Source organism: Leucoraja erinacea, chromosome 2 (assembly GCF_028641065.1).
Source record: "Leucoraja erinacea ecotype New England chromosome 2, Leri_hhj_1, whole genome shotgun sequence".
Lineage (NCBI taxonomy): Eukaryota > Metazoa > Chordata > Chondrichthyes > Rajiformes > Rajidae > Leucoraja > Leucoraja erinaceus.
This window is the reverse complement of record NC_073378.1, coordinates 30,096,765-30,112,608: the sequence shown is the minus strand read 5'-3', so window position 1 is coordinate 30,112,608 and position 15,844 is coordinate 30,096,765. Positions and strand designations below refer to the sequence as shown.

Genomic DNA, 15,844 nt, shown 5'->3' with positions numbered 1-15,844 from the left:
GGCGGGTTTAAAACGCGATTTTTACTAGGCTGTACTAATCGCACATGTTCAGCCTAGTAAATCATTAACGAAAAATCGTTGCAAGACCCGGTCGCAAAAGGTATTATTAGTTTTATAGGCCTCGATAATATAGTTCTAATAGTTTTTAAATTACTCTCTGATTCCGCAACCTCTCGCAGCCCCAGGGTTTTATAAAGCAAACAATTAAAGGTATGTACCTTATTTTTACATTAAATGGGGCATATATATAACCCTATATATCAAGTTATCTATAACGAATAGTTCATTTTGGGCTTTTTATATCCCGCAGTATTTTTCTCGGCATTTGAGGGCACTAATCCAGCGCTATGTCAACGTTCTAAACCAGCACGTTCCACATGAACCCACTAGAAAGCCGATTTAAATGGGCATTTATTTACAGCAATTGAACACTAAATTCCTTCCATTTGGCCTATAAATTAATGTAAATTAGATATAAAAATCATGTTATATTGTGAATTATTTGTGAATAATCTTTGGACACTTAGGCTATTTAAAAATGTTAATCTTTCCTTAAGAAATGGGCTTTTGATTATCCAAGATCACAGCTTTTTTGTAATGTCCATTGAAAATCAATAGGGAACAAGATGCTAATTTCCGAGTATGAAAATGGTCATAACTTTTTAAATACTTGAGATATGAAAGTGAATTTGGTGTCAAATTAAACTTATTGTTATGCTTTATCTGATGGGATAAATTGCAGACTTGATTTTTTAAATCTCAAAATTTTGTAACATTGCTACACATAGTGCGTGGTGAGGCGAGGTGGAGTAGGCAGTGACGCGCGGCAGCGCGCGGCGCCCCAGGATTTTGCGATTCTCAAAAATCCTCACGCGCCATCTGCGTGACGCGCAAATGACGCCCAACGGCTTGCTACAACTTCATCACATCCCTGAACTGTCTGCAACCCCCAAATGATTAGCTCCGTCTCCAACGGGACAGGCCCTTTACTAATCAAAAATCTATCAATCTCCGCTTTAAATATACACAAAGACTTGGCCTCCACTGCAGTCTGTGGCAACGAATGCCACGGATTCACTTTCCTTGTAGCTCCCCCTAGGTTATTTGGCCTATTAATTAAACTCTCTCTTAGATGAGATATTCACACAGATGACAATTCCAGACGTCAACAAATCTGATTTTTTTTTTTAATGTACACCGAGCTTAGGGACAACTGTGATGAGATAAAATGACATGCAGGTAGGTGGGGCTGGTGTAGATGGGGCATGTTGGTCAGTGTGGGCAAGTTGGGCCGAAGGGCTTATTTCCACGCTGTTTGACTCTATGACATATTTCCATTAAATCATTCATTACCTGGAGGGTTCAAAACACAACAACTGCTTGCTGCAACTTCATCACATCCCTGAACTGTCTGCAACCCCAAATGATTTGCTCCGTCTCCAACTTGGGACTTAATTGTTTCCAACAACTGAATAAACAAAGTCTTCCTGCACTGGAGCGACACCGTGGCGCAGCTGCAGAGTTGCTGCCTTATGGGCCCGTCCCACTTAGGTGATTTTTCTGCGACTGTCATAGTCGTAGCAGGTCGCCGAAAAACCGGCGATGTCAGGCGATATTTTAGGCGACTGCCGGCGAATACGACAATGGAATTCACCGAAATCAGCACCGGGGACAACCTACATTAACCTGGCGACAACCTACGTTAACCTGGTGACAACCTACAACAGCACCTACGTCAAGCTACTCTCATTGCCGTTAAACCCACGGTCGCCATTGTCGCCGAAAAAATTTCAGCATGTAGAAAATCCAGTGGCGACCAGAAAGATGCTACGACTCTTAGGGCGACTGAGGAGACTACTCACGACCATACAGGCGACAGCCCACCGACCATGTGGTGACAGACTAGTCGCCTGCAGTCGCCTAAAAAAAAAATTCCTAAGTGGGACAGGCCCGATAACAGTGTCAGATACTCAGGTTCGATCCTGACTGCGGATGCTGTTGTATGGAGTTTGTACGTTCTCCCCATGACTTGCTTGGGTTTGCTCCTGTTTCCTTCCACATTCCAAGGACATACAGGTTTGTAAGTAAATTGGCTTTGGTAAAATTGTGAAGTGTCTCTAGTGTGTGGGATAATGCTAGTGTATGGGGTGATTGCTATGACGTGGACACGGTGGGCCAAAGGGCCTGTTTCCGTGCTGTACAGGTGCACAACCTTTTATCCGAAAGCCTTGGGACCAGACACATGTCGGATTTCGGACATTTTCGGATTTCCGAATGGAAGATTTTTAGCGTAGATTAGGTAGGTAGCGCGGGCGGCTTGAAAAGTCTGGAGCGACTGCCTCCTCCCCGGAGACCGGGGAATCATTGTAAATCATTGCATAAATGTTAGTCAGTCAGTTTGGAGGGATTTTATGTGGTGGTGGTGGTGGTGGTGTGGGTGGGTGGATGAAGGGGTAAACTTTAATTCTTAGTCCCCTACCTGGTCGGCGACTCCCAACATCGCGGAGCTGGGGGCTCCGTCCGGCCGCGGGCGGCGCCGGTTGTAGCTCCGACCCCGGCAACTCGACCCCTGGCTGCGCGGCGCTCCAAATCCAGCGCCGCCCGCAGCCCCCAGCTCCGCGAACGTTGGGAGAAGGCGGCCTCAGCGCCCTGGAGCTTACCGCACAGCGACCCGGTAAGGCATTGCCCGCTTCCCGCTGGTATCCCAGCGCTGCGACGCCGCCGACTCCCAACATTTGCGGAGCCTCGCAGCCAGGGGTAGAGTTGCCGGGGTCGGAGCTACAACCGGCGCCGCCCGCAGCCCCAGCTGGGAGTTGGCGGCCACAGCGCTGCGGAGCTTACTGCACGGCGACCCGGTAAGGCATTGACCGCTCCCCACCTCTCCGACCAGGAAGGGGACTAAGAATTAAAGTTTACACCTTCAACCCCCCCCCCCTTTACATAAAAGCCCTCCAAACTAACTGACTAACATTTATGCAATGATTTACAGATGTTTAAGTGTCTCCCTGGTCTCCGGGGAGGAGGCAGCCGTACAGACCTGGGTTGACCGTGGGTCGTTTCGGGTCAAGTTTGGCGCCAAATGCGAGCTTTGGTGTGCAGACGACATCCTGGAAAAAATGGCCGGTTTTCTGAGTTTTTCGGTTTCCGGAACACCGGATAAAAGGTTGTGCACCTGTATCTCTAAAGTCTTATTGAAAGAAGATTTATTTTTCTTGTTTGTAATTAATAAGTTACCTCTTCTTAGGACCAATTAAAATATCACAGAATAAAACATAATGCTAGTAAGATTGTTAAGGGTTTGCTAGAGGCAGGAAACATGTTCCCGATGTTGGGGGAGTCCAGAACCAGGGACCACAGTTTAAGAGTAAGGAGTAAGCCATTTAGAACTGAGACGAGGAAACACTTTTTCTCACAGACAGTGGTGAGTGTGAAATTCTCTGAAGGCGGTGGAGGCAGGTTCTCTGGATGCTTTCAAGAGAGAGCTAGGTAGGGCTCTTAAAAATAGCGGAGTCAGGGTATATGGGGAGAAAACAGGAACGGGGATTGGGGATGATCAGCCATGATCATATTGAATGGCGGTGCAGGCTCGAATGGCCAAATGGCCTACTCCTGCACCTATTGTCTATTGTAATTATACTATAAACAAGAAAGGATGGGAATCTAGATTCAGAAAACTCATATCGACCGCATTAGTCAGTAGAATGCACTTCCATGACTTTGCCAAAACCCAACAAATATTAGAACTTGATGATATAGGTTAATACATATAATGAACCTCACCATGAACAATTTCTCAACCTCCCATACCCCTCTGTGTCCTGTGCCTCCTCCACTACCAGAGTGAGGCCTTAAGCACCATAGGAACAATACATTATATTCTGCTTGGGCAGCTTACACCCTAACCCCACGCAGTGATAGAGTTGCTGCCTTACTGCACCAGGCCCAAGTTCCAACCTGACCACGGGCGTTTTCTGTACAAAGTTATCCACCTCTATAAGATCACCCTTCAGCCTCTTGCACTCCAGTCCTTGGCACACCAAGCCAATTAACCGACAAACCTGTACGTCTTTGGAGTGTGGGAGGAGACCGAAGATCTCGGAGAAAACTCAGGCAGGTCAAGCGGAGAATGCACAAACTGCGTACAGACAAGCGACCGTAGTCAGGATCGAACCCGGGTCTCCGGCGCTGTCAGGCAGTAGCTCTACCGCTGTGCCACCGTGCCACCCTTGGTTAATCAGCAAAACGCTGCCATTCCGTACACAGCAGTGGGAATAAAGATGACATACCATATGAAATGCAGGTTTTCTTTTAATATCCATCAGAAGACAGCAATCTCAGGTGTGTCCATTAGATCACAGACCTCCAATGTGTGTCTTAAACACAAAAGACAAATGCCTGGGAACAAGGAGCAGAGAAAAAAGTTTAGATTAAATCGAAGGTAGACATAAAAAGCTGGAATTTAGTTTAGATTAGAGATACAGCAGGGAACAAGCCCCTTGGCCCACCGAGTCCACACAAACCAGCGATCATTAGTACACACAAGAGACAATTTACAATTAACATACAAACCTGAGATGGACACAAAATGCTGGAGTAACTCAGCAGGTCAGGCAACATCTATGGAAAAAAGGAACAGGTGATGTTTCCGATCGGAGCCCTTCTTCAGACTCTGCCTGAAGAAGGGTTCCAACCTGTATCGTCACCTATTCTTTCTCTCCAGAAATGCTGACTGATCCACGGAGTTACTCCAACATTTTGTAAAAAACTTCGGTATAAACCGGCATCTGTAGTTCCTTCCTACACATTTAACCGACAAACCTGCGCATCTTTGGAGGATGGGAGGAAACCGGAGCACCCAGAGAAAACCCACGATGTCACAAGGAGAACGTACAAACTCCGTACAGACAGCACCGGTTTGTCAGGATCGGAGCCGGGTCGCTGGCGCTATAGGCAGCAACTCTACTGCTGCACAACCATGCTACCCGCTAAAGTTCACATCTGGCAATGTCAAATATGAATTCCATTCAATTTTCATAATACTCTGAGGACTGCTATTTAACAATTTTTGCTTGGAAGGGTGCCAAGATCAACCAGAATATTAATTAAAAAATAGAAACAGAATCCTTTCACTCTACCTACTGTACAGCCACTAGTATTGTCTCACTAATTTGGAAACTGTATTTATATTGCTTGCAGGAAGAATGAGAGATACTCAAGAGTTGAGACAAAGGCAGTCGGGCGGTCGATGAGAGGAGAGGGACGTGGGTCGGCGGGCGACGGAGGAAGGCCGTGCAGCAGCCTGGGGCTCGCCTGGATCGGGAGCCGCTCCAGTACATCTAGCACGTGGACCGGACCTTGGACTGTTTCTCTGTGCAAACGCCGTGGAAAGAGGGCGACTCGTGCACGTGCAAGCTCTGTTAAAAGGATCTCACTGTGTGGTGCACACGCGGCAATAAAGACCCAGTGGAACGCGGGTTAACGCGACTCGCTTAGCTGGGGGTCTTGGTCAGCATGGACGAGTTGGGCCGTAGAGCTTGTGTCTGTGCTGTATGGGTTTATGACTCATTGGCTGCCTTCTTGCCAAGCTGGCCATGCGCGAGTCACGCCACCATATGGAAGAGGGCTCTGCCCGAGCCAGCTGCCTGCCCCTTTTACGGGGTTACATCCTTGCCTGTGTGGTGGTCGAGATGGACTAAACGCTGTCCACGGGTGCCCTGGGGGATTTCCGGGACCGCTGGGCACCGCAGGGGGGTTGAATGCATCCTGGACAAGGATTGCAAGACAGTTGTATAATAGTTTATCATTTGTTATGGTGGTGGGTTCTGCTTTGTTTTTTTACTGTACTGTATATATTATTTTAATATTTGAATAAATATTTTTGATAATAATTTTTTTAATTACTAAATGGCTGCCATCTTTACAACGCTTGTATGAGTAAAAGACCACATTCTCCCTCCCTGACCGTCGCCCTAACTCTCACACAGACAACCAGCCCATCCCTCACTTATCCCACCCTTCCTGACATTTGGTATCAACTTCATTTCCCTTCTTCCCAGTTCTGAAGCTTTGTTGACATGAAACAGTAACTGTAGTTCTTTTTCAACAGATGCTTCCTGACCTGCTGATTACACCTAGTATTTTCTGTATCTATTTCAGATTTCCACCTTCATATTCATATATTCATGAATTATAGCAGAATTAGGCCATTCGGCACATCAAGTCTACTCCTACATTCAATCATGGCTGATCTCTCTCTCTGACCTAACCCCATTCTCCTGCCTTCTCCCCATAACCCATGACACCGTACTAATTAGGAATCTATCTCTCTCTGCCTCAAAAATATTCATTGGCCTGGCCTCCACAGCCTTCTGTGGGAATGAATTCCACAGATTCACCACCCTCTGTTCCCGGGATGGCGGGACTGTCATATGCTGAGAGAATGGTGCAGCTGGGCTTGTACACTCTGGAGTTTAGAAGGATGAGAGGAAATATCATTGAAACATATAAGATTGTTAAGGGCTTGGATAAACTAGAGGCAGGAAACATGTTCCCGATGTTGGGGGAGTCCAGAACCAGGGGCCACAGTTTAAGAATAAGGAGTAAGCCATTTAGAACGGCGACACGGAAACATTTTTTCTCACAGAGAGTGGTGAGTCTGTGGAATTCTCTGCCTCAGAGGGTGGTGGAGGCAGGTTCTCTGGATGCTTTCAAGAGAGAGCTAGATAGGGCTCTTAAAAATGGCGGAGTCAGGGGATATGGGGAGAAGGCAGGAACGGGGTACTAATTGTGGATGATCAGCCATGATCACATTGAATGACGGTGCTGGCTCGAAGGGCCACATGGCCTACTCCTGCACCTATTGTCTACTGTCTCTGCATTTTTAATAAATCTTCCTAAAACATTTATTCATAGTCACAAAGTCATACAGGCTCTTCGGACCAATTTGCCCATACCAGCCAACATGTCCCACCTACATTAGTTCCACCTGCCCGTGTTAGTTTAGTCTCTTTAAACCTGTCCTATCCACATACCTGTCTAAAATTCAGACCAAATACAATCAGAGGGTGGGTGTCACGGTGGCGCAACATTAAAGTTACTGCCTTGCAGCACTTACAGCGCCAGAGACCCGGCTTCGATCCTGACTACGGGTGCTGTCTGTATGGGGTTTATCGTTCTCCCCGTGACCGCGCGAGTTTTCTCCGAGATCTTCAGTTTCCTCCCACACTCCAAAGACGTGCAGGTATGTCGGTTAATTGGCTAGGTGTATGTGTAAATTGTCCCTAGTGTGTGTTGGATAGTGTTAATATAAGGGGAACGCTTGTCCATGTGGACGCATGCAGTAGGCCGAAGGCCATGTTTCCTCATTGTAGTAGGCCCCCCTCAGTCATGACTGACCATGGGTGATGCATCCTAGTTTGCAGGTGATGTGTGGTTGGATGCAAGCCTGGGCGATGTTATATGGAGGACAGGTTGTTGCCCATGCAGCACGTCCCCCTCTCCACGTCGCTGATCGATCCAAAGGAACAGCAGGGCCGTTACAGTTTGGCACCAGCACCATCGCAGGAGCTGCCAGAGCGAGGTTGTAGACAACAACGAACTGCCTTAGGGACTCCGGATTTTCTTGAGGTTTACTCCTGGAGCCTTTTCAATGACTGGATATGGCCACAAGGCAGTGGAGGTTTAAAAAGTAGTGTTTCCCCTCTCCTAGATGGGGCACCTTCCCAGGCTGACGAGCCCCATCTGCCCAAATCTCATGGGGGTGGGAGTGTCTACCTCCCCGTGCAGGTCTATAGCACCTGCCCACTGCCTTCCGTGTAAACTAAAAAGGGTATGGACCAAGGTCGCGTCCAACTAGTGAAATTCAGCCACAAGCAGTTCTGACCTGTGGATAGTTCTGATCAACATGCAGAGCTACAGAGTGGATGGAAAAGCTAATGAATGGAGAAGATAGGTATAATCAAATGCAGGACAATTGTTACAAAATGCCTGTGAGCAGCTATGATTAACATTAAGCCAATGCAAAACATGACCTTTAGCGTATCTCGTACCAACATTTGAAAACTAAATACCGAGTTGAGTGCAATTCTTTCAGCATCTGTAAGCCAACCACTACTAGCCACAACCTTTCTTGCCTGCTGGAAAAATGTGACCTCCAATCAAGTATTCATAACAGTTTTCAACTTTGGACCAGTTTTCCCGGCTATTTCATTCTTGGAAATGAACTCAAAGAAAATGAGGATAAAAGATAGGTCAATCGCAAATGACTCAAGCCAGAATATTGAGTTTAGAAGTTTGGAGGTCATGTTGCACTTATATAAGATGGTGGTGTGGCCGCATTTAGAGTATTGCGTTCAGTTCTGGGCACCATATTATAGCAAAGAGGTTGTCAAGTTGGAAATGGTACAGATTCAGATTCAGATTCAATTTTAATTGTCATTGTCAGTGTACAGTACAGAGACAACGAAATGCATTTAGCATCTCCCTTGAAGAGCGACATAGCAAACGATTTGAATAAAAAAAAAATAATAATAATAAGTGTCCGGGGGGGGGGGGGGTTTGGTGATTGGCAGTCACCGAGGTACGTTGTTTAGTAGAGTGACAGCCGCCGGAAAGAAGCTGTTCCTCGACCTGCTGGTTCGGCAACGGAGAGACCTGTAGCGCCTCCCGGATGGTAGGAGGGTAAACAGTCCATGGTTGGGGTGAGAGCAGTCCTTGGCGATGCTGAGCGCCCTCCGCAGACAGCGCTTGCTTTGGACAGACTCAATGGAGGGGAGCGTGGAACCGGTGATGCGTTGGGCAATTTTCACCACTCTCTGCAATGCCTTCCGGTCGGAAACAGAGCAGTTGCCATACCATACTGTGATGCAGTTGGTAAGGATGCTCTCGATGGTGCAGAGAAGATTTACGAGGATGTTTGAGAAGGAACTGCAGATGCTGGAAAATCAAAGGAAGACAAAAATGTTGGAGGAACTAAGCGGGTGAGGCAGCGTCTATGGAGCGAAGGAAACATGTTTAGGAGGATGTTGCCAAGACTCGAGGGCCTGAGCTAAAGGGAGATGTTCAGCAGGCTGGGTCATTATTGTTTGGAGTGCAGGAGGATGAGGTGAACTTACAGAAGTGTATAAAATCATGAGAGGAACAGATCGGGTAGACATCGGGTAGCCATACTCTTGCCAAGAGTAAAGGAATCGTTAAAGAGAGGACATAGGTTTACGATGAAGAGGAAACGATTTAATGGGAATCTGAGGGGTAACTTTTTCACACAAAGGATGGTGGATGTATGGAAGGAGCTGCCAGAGGAGGTAGTTGAAGCAGGGACTAGCGCAACGTTTAAGAAACAATTAGACAGGTACATGGATAGGACAGGTTTAGAGCGATATGGGCCAAATGCAGGCAGGTGGAACTAGTGTAGATGGGACATGTTGGTCGGTGTGAGCAAGTTGGGCCAAAGTGCCTGTTTCCACACTGTATGACTCTACAGTGATTCTCAATGTCCTTATCATCATTTAGCAAAAATATATATATTTTATATGAAAGTACACATAACAACGGCAGATAAATTACCATGGACTATTACTAGAAACAAGAAACTGCAGATGCTAGTTTACCCAAAAGGACACTAAGTGCTGGAGTAATTCAGCCGATCAGACGGTACGTCTGGAGAGCATGAATGGGCGACATTTTGGGTTTGGACCCTTCTTCCCACAAAGTACTGGAGTAACTCAGCGGGTCAGGCAGCACCAAAGAACATGGATAGGTGACATTTTTCTCCAAAAAGTGCTGGAGTAAACGAGCAGGTCAGGCAGTATCCCTGGAGGACCCAAAGAAGGGTCCCGATCCAAATGTCACCTATCCATGTTCTCCAGAGATGTTGCCTGACCCGCTGAGTTACTCCAGCACTCTGTGAAACGTCACCTATCCATGTTCTCCACAGATGTTGCCTGACCCGCTGAGTTCTCCAGCACTCTGTAGACCTTGAACTATGACTCCATTTGTCACTTTGCTTCTCTTCCATCTTATCGCACCCAGTCTTTCTACCTTCTTCTCCCGCACCACCCACTCCACCCTTTCTCCACATCTTACAACCTATTGATTTTTAAACCACCCCGGTTCTGATGAAAGGTAGATAAAAATGCTGGAGAAACTCAGCTGGTGAGGCAGCATCTATGGAGCGAAGGAATAGGTGACGTTTCGGGTCAAGACCCTTCTTCAGACTGATGTGGAGGTGGGTGGGGGGGGGTGGCGGGAAGAAGAAAGGAAGAGGCGGAGACAGTGGGCTGTTGGAGAACTGGGAATGGGAGGGGAAGGAGAGAGAAAGCAGGGACTACCTGAAATTGGCGAAGTCAATGTTCATACCGCTGGGGTTTAAACTACCCAAGCAAAATACGAGGTGCTGCTCCTCCAATTTGCGGTGGGACTCACTCTGGCCATGGAGGAGGCCATGGAAAGAAAGGTCGGATTCGGAATGGGAGGGGGAGTTGAAGTACTGGGCCACCGGGAGATCAGGTTGGTTAGTGCAAACCGAGCGGAGGTGTTGGGCGAAGCGATCGCCAATCCTACTCTTGGTCTCGCCGATGTACAGCAGCTGACACCGAGAGCAGCGGATGCAATAGATGAGGTTCTGATGAAAGGTTATTATCCAGAAATAACCTCTCTACATCTCTCTATCCACAGAACTACTCATTTCTAACAGTTTTGACTTTTACATGCAAAATATTTAAAGTTTATTGTAAATAGTTCAACAATAGTAGAATAGTGAAAGGCCTGGATAGAGTGGATGTAGAGAGGATGTTTCCGCTCGTGAGAGATTCTAAGAAAATAGATCACAGCCTCAGAATTAAAGGACATTCCTTCTGGAAGGAGATGAGGAGGAATTTCTTTAGTCAGAGGGTGGTGAATCTGTGGAATTCTTTGTGGAGGCCAAGTCAATAGATATTTTTAAGGGATATTTATAGATTGATACTTGATTAGTACGAATGTCAGGGGTTATGGGGGGAAGGCAGGATGATTGAATGGTGGAGTACACTCTATGGGCCGAATGGCCTAATTCTGCTCCGATCACTTATGAACTTATGAATAGTAATGTTGGAAAATATATCAATGCAGTCTGCAGAATCATCATCAGGCAAAGCATTACTTTCAAACAGACTGACTTAAAGCTGTAAGTGTACAATGTACATGATAACATGAATAACATTTAACACAAGATAAAGTCCAGTGAAGTCCGATCAAAGATGTGTAAGAAAGAACTGCAGATGCTGGTTTAAATAGAAGGTAGACACAAAATGCTGGGGTAACTCAGCGGGACAGGCAGCATCTCTGGAGAGGAGGGACGGGTGACGTTTCAGATTGGGACTGATGTCAGGGGAGTGGGCGGTACTGAGATAAAATGTAGTCACAGACAGTAAGTGGTCGGAGAACTAGGAAGGTGGAAGAGGATGGATAGAGAGAGGGAAAGCAAGGGCTACGTGAAGTTAGAGAAGTCAACGTTCATTCCCTTTACAGAGATGGATGTTTTCTGTGACTGGATTCATGTCTTCCTAAACGATGTCCCTGTGTGTTGACCTCTGAGAGGCAATCCTTCCAACGTCTGCTCATACTTTAAACACTGGCATTCAGCCAAATAATCTCACAACTCATTCCATTCTCATTACAACGCAAGCATTTTCTGTTTCATTAAAGAATGTGTTCTGGTAGATGGCCCGTATGCGCTACAAGCTTGAAGAAAACTAAAAATTTGGTTTAGTTTGAGTATATTTAGAGCGACGTGGATAGGGCAGGTTAAGAAAGATTTGGGCCAAACGCTGACAGGTGGGATTAGTGTAGATGGGGCATATTGGTCAGTATGGGTAAGTTGGGCCGAAGGACCTGTTTGCACTCTGTATGACTCTATACAGCGTGGAAATAGGTCCATCAGCCCACCGGGTCTACGCCTACCATCAATCACCCCGCACACTAGCACTATCCTACATACTAGGGTCAATTCACAATCTTTACCAAAAAGATTAGGTAAAGATGTACACAAAATATGCTAATGTTACTTTTAATCCCTTCATCTAAATCATGAATGTTTATTGTACCTCAGCTATTTGCTGGGACAGCAGTTATTTACAATATATATTAATGATTTAGATGAAGGGATTCCAAGTAACATTAGGAAATTTTCAGATGACACAAAGCTGGGTGCCAATGTGAACTGTGAGGAGGATGCTATGAGAATGCAGGGTGACTTGGACAGGTGGGGTGAGTGGGCAGAAGCATGGCAGATGCAGTTTAACGTGGATAAATGTGAGGTTATCCACTTTGGTAACAAAAACAGGAAGGAAGATTATTATCTCAATGGTGTCAAGTTGGGAAAAGGGGAAGTACAACGGGATCTGGGGGTCCTTGTTCATCAGTCAATGAAAGGAATCATGCAGGTACAGCAGGCAGTGAAGAAAGCAAATGGCATGTTGGCCTTCATAACAAGAGGAGTTGAGTATAGGAGCAAAGAGGTCCTTCTGCAGTTGTACAGGGCCCTAGTGAGACCACACCTGGGGTATTGTGTGCAGTTTTGGTCTCCAAATGAGGAAAGACGTTCTTGCTGTTGAGGGAATGCTGCGTTCAAGGATAATTCCCAGGATGGCGGGACTGTCATATACTGAGGGAATGGAGCGGCTGGTCTTGTATACTATGGAATTTAGGATGAGAGGAAATCTTATTGAAACATATAAGATTATTAAGGGTTTGGACACGCTAGAGGCAGGAAACATGTTCCCGGTATTGGGGGAGTCCAGAACCAGGGGTCACAGTTTAATAATAAGGGGTAAGCCATTTAGAACGGAGATGAGGAAACACTTTTTCACACAGAGAGTTGTAAGTTTGTGGAATTCTCTGCCTCAGAGGGCGGTGGAGGCCGGTTCTCTGGAAACTTTCAAGAGAGAGCTAGATAGGGCTCTTAAAGATAGTGGAGTCAGGGGATATGGGGAGAAGGCAGGACCGGGGTACTGATTGTGGATGATCAGCCATGATCACATTGAATGGCGCTGCTGGCTCAAAGGGCCGAATGGCCTCCTCCTGCACCTATTGTCTATTGTCATCTGTAAATTGTCCCTAGTGTGAGGATAGAACTGGTGTTTGGGGTTATTGTTGGTCGGCGTGGATTTCAGCCGGCCGAAGGTAGACGCTGAAGATAGACATAAAATTCTGGAGTAACCAAGAGGGACACTCTGCATCTCTGGATAGAAGGAATGGGTGACATTTCGGTTCGAGACCCTTCTTCGGACTGAATTAGAACCTCGTGTTTTGAAACCATGTTTTGCCCCTCACAAACTGTAGTCTGTGCGGGGGTTTGAGTGAAAGCGTGCAGCATTTGTTTCCGTGATCCCACTCTGCAAGCTTCATGGACACATCCCAAACAGAATGAATCAAATTGATTCCAGCGTGATGTGCCAATTCCTGGAAGAAGCCGTACGCCAGAAAACCATCGACAAAGTATAAATATAGCAGCATGAGTGGTTTCCTCGTGGGCACTTACAAAACATCAAACTCAGTAAACTATATATCCTTGCGGCGAATACTACTGATTTCACAAGGCAATCAGCTGTGCAGAGATTATAAATCTGAAATGACCTTAAGTTTTGGGAGATAGAAAATGCTGGAGAAACTCAGCGGGTGAGGCAGCATCTATGGAGCGAAGGAAAAGGTGACCTTTCGGGTTGAGACCCTTCTTCTGATTTGGGGGTGGTGGGGGCAGGAAGAAGAAAGGCAGAGGCGGAGACAATAGGCTGTGGGAGAGCTGGGAAGGGGAGGGGAAAGAGGGAGAAAGCAGGGTCTACCTGAAATTAGAGGTCAATCTTCATACCGCAGTATTGGGAACTCCTTTACCATATTTCAGAACTGGGTACGGTGCCTAAACTTTGGATTTTTAAGGTTCGCAAAGCTTTTCAGAAATTCTATACTAGTAATTCACGGACCAATACAACTTGAGGGCCATTTTTTAATTGATGTATTCCTGATAATATTAATAAACACGCTGATGGACAACATTAAACTAAAAGGAGTCTCAAAAGTAAAGTAATTGAAAGTATTTTTTCAATTAAAGGAAAAACGGCACCATGGCGCAGGGGATAAGATAGAGTTGCCGAGACACGGGTTCGATCCTGTCTACGGGTGCCGTCTGTGCGGAGTTTGTACGTTCTCCCTGTAACCTGCGTGGGTTTTCTCCACGATCTTCAGTTTCCTCCCACACTCCAAAGACGTACAGGTTTGTAGGTTAATTGGCTTGGGTTAATGTAAAATTGGCCCAAGTGTATATAGGATAGTGTTAATGTGCGGGGGATCGCTGGTCGGTGGTCAGTGGGCCGAAGAGCCTGTTTCTGCGCTGTTTCTCTAAACGAAACTAAAAGCTGATGGATATTAAACTAAAAGCAGTCTCAAACTAAAGGTTTGTGTCAAGCATTTTTTCAAATAAAGGAAAAACACTTTATACTCGGATTTACTTTTACCTCAGGATGTGATAAAAGCCTTTGCATATAATTAAACACTTCATGTGCACTCACAAGTAATGTGGAGGAAACACAGCAACAAATCTGCACACAGCAAATTCCTACAAACAGCAATGAGATGATGATCAGATCTTTTGCTGGAGAGAAACGCCCCTGTCGCACTTAGGAAACCTGAACGGAAACCTCTGGTGAACTTGCACCCCACCCAAGGTTTCCGTGAGGTTCCCGGAGGTTTTGGTCACTCTCCCTAATGGTCGAAAGTGGTTTCCACGTAGTCTAGGCTTCTTCTATATTCCTGCGATTATTTCAAAATCAAAACCGGCCTCGACTAAAAATAGGTTGCCGTTTGGTCGTAGCCAGTGGAGTGGGGTCGCTATTTACTTACAGGCAGTCGAAGGCAATCTCCTTCACTGACCAGCCATTTTGATTGGCTCATTGGAGTTTTCAGCAAAGATCCTATAGGTATGTTACAAAACTTACCTTCAGTGGCGCTGCAGTTCTGCCACTGGCCGTGTGCGCGACTTTGGCGCCTTTGAGAGGGGGGCGGGAATAAAATATTGTTTTCTCCTGCCTGTCGGAGTCGATCTTTCTCAGCCTATTCAGTTGCTGCAGAAAAATCGCTCCGACATGCTGGAGTAAAATAAAAATCGACTTCTAACGCCGTCAACGCCGACATCGGGATGGATCTCACGTACGGGACAAATAAAGGTAAGCCGTTTATTTTACATAAACTTGCTTTACGTTGCGAAAAGGTGATTTAGGCTCCATACATACCGGCAATATTTTTCCTGCCGATATGGGGTTGTAATTCACTGCAAACAGCAACGTTCCAAATGATCGCGTTCCACAAAATCCCACTCGCAAGTTGATTTAAATGGCCATTAATTTACGGGAATTAAACATTAAATCCCTTCCATTTGGCCTATAAATTCATGACAATGAGATTTAAAAATCATGTTATATTGTGAATTCTTGTTGAATTTGGACACAGGCTATTTAAAAATGTTAACCTTTTCTTAAGAAATGGATAGATGTTAAGATCTAGTAATTGAATTTTACAATTAGCTACAATTAGGTAACTAACTAATTATATGCTATAATTTCAGGTCATCCAAGTAAGATTGTTTCCAAATACAAGGCGCAGCTATGGGCACACGCATGGGCCCCAGCTATGCCTGCCTATTTGTCGGTTACGTCGAGCAATCCTTGTTCAATAAATGCCCCATCCCCGACCTCTACCTCCGCTACATCGACGACTGCTTTGGTGCCACCTCCTGCACCCGCACACAACTGACTGACTTCATCCACTTCACCACTAACTTCCATCCGGCACTCAAATACACCTGGACCATTTCCGA

General features: G+C 46.0%; 1 protein-coding gene across 5 annotated transcripts in view; it reads right to left on the bottom strand.

The window, feature by feature from the left end:
• atxn1a (ataxin 1a) overlaps window positions 1–15,844 on the bottom strand; it is a 248,554-nt gene that overhangs the window by 101,048 nt on the left and 131,662 nt on the right. For 4 of the 5 annotated variants that reach the window (XM_055654143.1, XM_055654126.1, XM_055654150.1 and 1 more), the window contains one exon: window positions 4,287–4,395. The exons of the other annotated variant lie outside the window; for it this stretch is intronic. The gene's annotated coding sequence lies outside the window, so the exon portion shown is untranslated. The remainder of the gene's footprint in view (window positions 1–4,286; window positions 4,396–15,844) is intronic. 5 annotated transcript variants of the gene reach the window in all.